We start from the raw sequence: 6,190 nt of genomic DNA, 5'->3' as shown, positions 1-6,190 counted from the left end.
TTATTGAAGGACTGCATGTTAGTGGTGTTTCCTAGTTATAGATTTGGTAACATGAATGTATCAAGTTCTCAATTTAGTGTTCAGCTTGTTGAGTTGTCTTGCAGACTAAAAAATTGTGCCCAGACACAAAAATTTTAGGGTACCGACAAGTTAATTCTAACTTCGTAGTTGTAGCAATTTTAAATTGTTATGCTTGTGTAATGGCTTGAAGTCAGTGGCGGAACCAAAGGGGGTTACCCCCACCCACCCCCACCTTCCCTTTAGATAAATAAAATCTATTCATTTAGTCCACCAGGTTCATCAAATTAGTCCACCAAGTCCAGGTAATTTACTCCACCGGGTAATGTCCATTTTCCAAAATCTATCGGTTTACATTTACAGAGTAAGAGAAAGGAGAAAAGAAGAAGCCGAGAGAAATGGACAAGGTCACATACTGGTTAATTTTTATCCCACATAAGTCTTTAAACGAGCGGTCGTAAGAAATTTCGTCTAATTAGGGTACTTTTTTTTCTGGGTAGACGGCTCCACCAGAAACAACATGAGTGAAATTTTCCCGACTCTTAGGATAGTTTGCAAGAAATGCAAACTCGACTATTTATAGACCAAAGTTCTTTGCACAACAAGGAAATTTCCAAAACTGAAAGTATTATCAAGATATGCAATAAGTGTTGAATTCAATTTTTCTATTTCCAATTAACGTCAAACCATATTTCCTAAATCTCTCGTAGAAAATTTCTATTGTTAGTTTAACACATTAACTAATAATCCTTTTCTAGAGTGTATGCTTTAATTGCTGAAAATAAAAGCATATACAATCAAAAAATCATAAGTAAATGCTTTTCAATATTTCGGTTGGGATTATCTTGAGTACCAAGTAATATCTTTGTACAATTAATGATAAGATTTGTGCACATGTTCAAATAATGTCGACATCTAGAAGTTCCCTTTCATAACAAATCCTAATTCCGAATTCACGCAAAACATCAACAAATATGTGAATTTTGGAAACTCGGTTTTTCTCTTGGGACCGGTATACCGTGACTCCTAAACTAAGTTAGGATCGGTTATACCATGTCACCGGATATATATAGCTTATGATCGGATATACCTTTCTTCTATATACTAGTTGGTATCGGTTACACCTTTTCACACAATATAGTCTGTGACCGTTTCTACCTTGATACTCGACATAAGTTAAAATTGTTTCTACCTTTTTATCTTGCATTGGTCATCCAAATATATTTAATGAAGAAACAGACCAACACACTTAGATTTCCCTTTCGACTATGAACAAGTTTGTACGTTTACTTCCTTAAGCTAATGTAATAATACATAGTTTCCTAGGATGAAATCACACCTATATCCTACAAATAACCAAGTAACTAAATATATAGACTATGTTGAAATTGTATTTACGAAGTTTAAAAGAAAAATGTTATACTTCGTAATTCATATAATTCCTTGACACTTTGATCATACTGATACGACCAAGTCTGATACTAGAGTTTCATATGTATATTACTTCGCATGCTATGTTTTTCAATATAAAATGACTTGAAAGATACGTTAGGAATGTAAACAAGATCAAGTCAATATTACTAACCTCAAGTGGAAGAATGATGTCGTCTTTGTAGTCATTATTTATTCACATTCTTCATGTCTTTGGATTAATACTTGTTCTTCTCAACATTCATATACTTTCTAGTCTGACCTAAAAGAAATTGTCTATAATAATTAATTAAGTGACTTTAGATGAATTATGATACTAAGATATATATGATAACCAACCTTGACATACCAACGCTTGGTGGGTTCAACCAAGCTATGTTCTAACAAGGAAGTTTGTTGATGCATTTATGATATCAACTTCTCTTATGACAGTCGATTCGGGCTACAAAAACAGAATTTTTGTTAATGTTTTTGGAGAGGATCTGGGAAAGATGTTGAGTTAGCGTGTGAGATGCGGGGTTCTAAGATCTGAGGAAAGCCGCTGAAAAATATAATTGATTGGAACTACACTGTTAATCATATGCCACTAGCAAAAAGGATATACACATTCATGGGAAAATAAAAAAAGGGGTAACTACTGCCTACAACCCTCAAACACTACTGGCTGCAACCGCCAAAAAATAACCTCGCTAAAATATACATCTTACATTCCTCATCTCTGACTAAAGGTCAAAAAATATCCAAATTTCACTAACAATCTGCATTTACGGGCACATCGGGTGGTATCAGTTGGGCACAGACTTCCATTGCTCCATGGATAAGGTCTAACAGGAAGTTGTTAATCAGTGTCTGGTTTAACGGGGCGTTGCAGTCGATTGCTACCAAAGCCTTTTGGGTAAGAGCATAATTAAATCTTGGATCCCATTTCCTCGACCATATTTGAGCCCTTGTGGAAAATTTATCATCCGCGACGGAAACTCCATGTGTATGCATGGAGGGACTCAATGAATCGACGGCCTCAATAACACTTTCATTGATCACCTCCAAGTAACTATGTCCCTTCTTTCTCAACACCTAAATCTGGATATTTCACATCAAGTAAAAACATAAATACACATGATGAAATTCGTTCATTTTTCATTACTCTTCTGATTGATCTATCAAAATATGAAAAGAGATAATCACCTGATCCATCAATAAAAACCACAAAAACTCCTGCCATGAAAGGATAAAGCGTACCAAAATCACCTTCTGATCTTTTTACTCTAACTCCTTCACCTTCTGATCTTTTTACTCTAACTCCTTCACCGACCCTCCAAATTCTTATTTACTCGATCTTTCCCATTGGAAAACAAATACACATGTTGGAAAACAAAGCTAGATTTAATTCTAGCACCATTTATCTCCTTTCCTTGAGCATAGAGTTTCCTACTTTTTGGGAAAACAACAATCACACTAACTGTTCTGCGAAATGTGATAGACACATTTTTGTGTCTACGTTGTCCCTAATTTCATGTATTGTTGGTACTCGATTTTTGTACTTATTATGGTATTTTATGTGCTTTTAGGTATTTTTGAAAATAAACATTCTTGGAAAAATCGGCTCGAAAAGTCGTCTAAAGCACCGGAAGGAACGTGTTATTCAGACTCTCACTTGTGGATAAGGGGCGCTCAAATGATAAGGGGTACCCAAAGGATATTTTCACCCAAGCAGCTGATCAGAGACACCCCTCATGGCATCTGCTATTCGCACCCCAGGACCGGATAGGGGGCACCCATCTTCTTCTTCACGGGAAAGATATTTGGCGGGAAAAGAAATCTCAATTGTGTGAGATTCTGGTCATGATATTATGGGGATATTTGTGTCTTTATGACATGATTATCTTCTTACCGTGACAATAAGATTTTGTACGTGTCTTGAATGGAAGGAAATCATATACTTTTTGATATTTTCGAAAACAGGGAAGGAATTATTCACGGAATTAATTGAAGATATTCTCTTCATTATTTGGCTCAATTAAATGAGAAGATTTGGATATACCATACAACTCAGAAGACGTGTGAAAATGGAGAGGAAATATTCCCGTGAAATACTTTCATTAACTGCAAAGATCTTTGGAGTAATTGAGATGATTGTCGATCTAAGATTGGATTCACAGTATAAATAAGAGTGTCTTGGGTATCAGTGGGGGGCTAGAGAGAGTTTGGGGGAGAGTTACAGAGCATCACAGAGCCGAAAAATCGAGTTGCAGAGAACACCATTTCTGCTGCTACAGAACTGAAGAACACGAAGAACAGACTCACGAAGACAGTCGTTTATCAACAGTGATAACGACACAGAGGCGGGGGTCGTAGAAGCTGAACATCGACAGTTGGCTTTCATCGTTTTATGTAACAGTGTTTTGCAACAATTAAAAACGTTGCAAACGCCCGATTTTTAATAGTTTTTCTCTAATTCATCATTTGTAAACACTTTGAGCAATGAAATCAACTTTTGAGCGCGTTTCTCGAACCTTTTTACTACAATAACTTTGAAAACACATCAAATTTTTGGCGCCGCCGACGCGGACTTGTCTTTAGGCTAGAGTTTTTAGATTTTTTTTTAGGTTTTTATTTTTATTTGTTCTTCTTTACATTTTTGGGTTTTTGTCTTTTTCTTTCAGATTTTGGAATTTGGAGCGAAAGAAAATTTTGCCAAAGATTTTGGTGAATACTTAAAGACTGGAGTAAAAGGCAAAGCGAAAGGAGCGAAAGAAGAAGATTTTTTTTTATAAAAAAAAAAGAGAGACATTTTTATTTTTGTAGATTTTTATTTTTTTTAGACTTTCTTTTTCTTTTGCACTTTATATTTTTGGACATTGGACTTTAAATTTTGGGACATTATTTTTAAACCCTACGGAAGGGTAAATATAAACTGTTTGCAGAAAAGGACGGTGATTACAATATCACCTCGGCCCCTCGGGTTCGTATATGACATAGGAGTCGTGGCCCGAGTCGACTACAAAGGTTCATCCCCCGTCTGGTACGTGAGGTAAGTTTGTCGAAACACTCGCGAATCCCCTGTCAGCAAGTTACTGTCTTCCTTCGTATGCATATATGTTGAGGACTTGAAAACGGGTGCTTTAATTTCCTAATAAAGGGCAAGGATTGGCCATACAAGATAAGGGTTCAGATTTCATCATCGTTCTCTTCTTGCCCGCCTTAGGAAAACGACACCAAACGTGAACCTAAGTCTAAAATTTTGACTAGAACGAGACCGATAGGGTAACGAGCTTAACAGGAAAGTCATTCGAAAAATATTGGTTACTCTGTTAAGCATACTTCGAAGTTCTTGACGGTTTCTGTAAGTTGAATGCGTGACTGCGCCGCCTTGTAATACCGGTGAGGCCTTGGGTATCAAATCTCCACTGAGATTCCCTCGCCTCTATTCAACTTACTTTAACTCGGATTGATTCCAGATGGGTTTGCTTAAATTGTAACGAATTCCTGTTCGAAGGATTAGAAGCTGGTCTAGAAACAATCTAAGTGGAGCCATCATGCTTTTTGTTTGCTAGAAATCAGTAGGTTTGCTGTGGTGGAGTCAGCCTTGTTTGTGTTTGCATAGAACATCCCTTCCTTTTTAGGACTTTTCTTTTTAATTTTGTTTTTTTAGTGTATGCCCGAAGTTTTTAAACGGGCTTGGAAAAGAAAAACTCTAGGCCGTTTGATTAGTGACAAACCTAGTAGTTCTTCTTGTGAAGGCGGGGAGCTCGAAGACTCTTCTTTTGAGAGCCCCGTTTTTGGAAACTTAAGTTTTGAGAATCTGTCTCTTCGTGAGGAAAGTACCCCTAGTACTCCTAGTCCTTTGGTAGTGCCAGAAATGGCAACTTTGAAAGCTTTGCTAAACCCAACTAGGACCTCTCGTCCGTCTTGTATCAAGTTATCTGAAACCGAGGCAAATTATGAACCGAAACCTGGGACTTTATAGATGCTCCCAATGTTTTTAGGGAAGGAGAATGAGAACCCCTATTTTCATGTTAGGGAATTTGAGGAAGTTTGTAGTACTCTGAAAATTAAAAACCTAAATGATGATGCGTTGAAACTTAGGTTATTCCCCTTTTCCTTAAAAGATAAAGCCAAATCTTGGCTGTATAGTTTGGACTCTGAGTCAATTGAAACCTATAACCAACTTACTTCTTCCTTTATACATAAGTTTTTCCCAAGGCATAAAACATCGTCTATTAGGACACAAATATGTATTTTTTCCCAACAAGAGGGAGAATCTTTGTATAGGTACTTAGAAAGGTTCAATGACTTGATATCTCAATGTCCTCATCATGGTTTGGAGAAGGTTAGGTTAGTTCAGATCCTCTACGAGGGTTTAGATTATTCAACAACAACCATGGTTGAGTCCTTTTGCACAGGTGGGTTTGAGAATAAAAATGTTGATCAAGCGATGAAATTTTTGAATGAAATCGCCGATAAGACCCAACAATGGGGAAATAGTAGGGAACCCCGGAAAAAAATTCTTCTAAGTAGAGGAAATGTTAATAGGGTAGAAGGATCTTATGAGTCATATGCCAAAATAGTAGCTATAGCCAAAAGGTTAGAACCCTTAGAATTAGGTCATTCTAGTGGTAGTAGTGGAAGAAATGAGCCTTTTTGGGAAGGCCATGTTGTTTAAGAGCAAGCCAATGCTCTTTATAACAACACTAAGTTTGATAACCAACAGAAGTTTGACCCATATTCAGAAACCTATAAC

General features: G+C 36.8%; 1 pseudogene; it reads right to left on the bottom strand.

The window, feature by feature from the left end:
• Positions 1-5,672: 5,672 nt before the first annotated feature.
• Positions 5,673-5,772, bottom strand: LOC113325468 (annotated as a pseudogene).
• Positions 5,773-6,190: the final 418 nt, after the last annotated feature.

Source organism: Papaver somniferum, chromosome 11 (assembly GCF_003573695.1).
Source record: "Papaver somniferum cultivar HN1 chromosome 11, ASM357369v1, whole genome shotgun sequence".
Lineage (NCBI taxonomy): Eukaryota > Viridiplantae > Streptophyta > Magnoliopsida > Ranunculales > Papaveraceae > Papaver > Papaver somniferum.
This window is presented reverse-complemented; position numbering and strand designations above follow the sequence as displayed.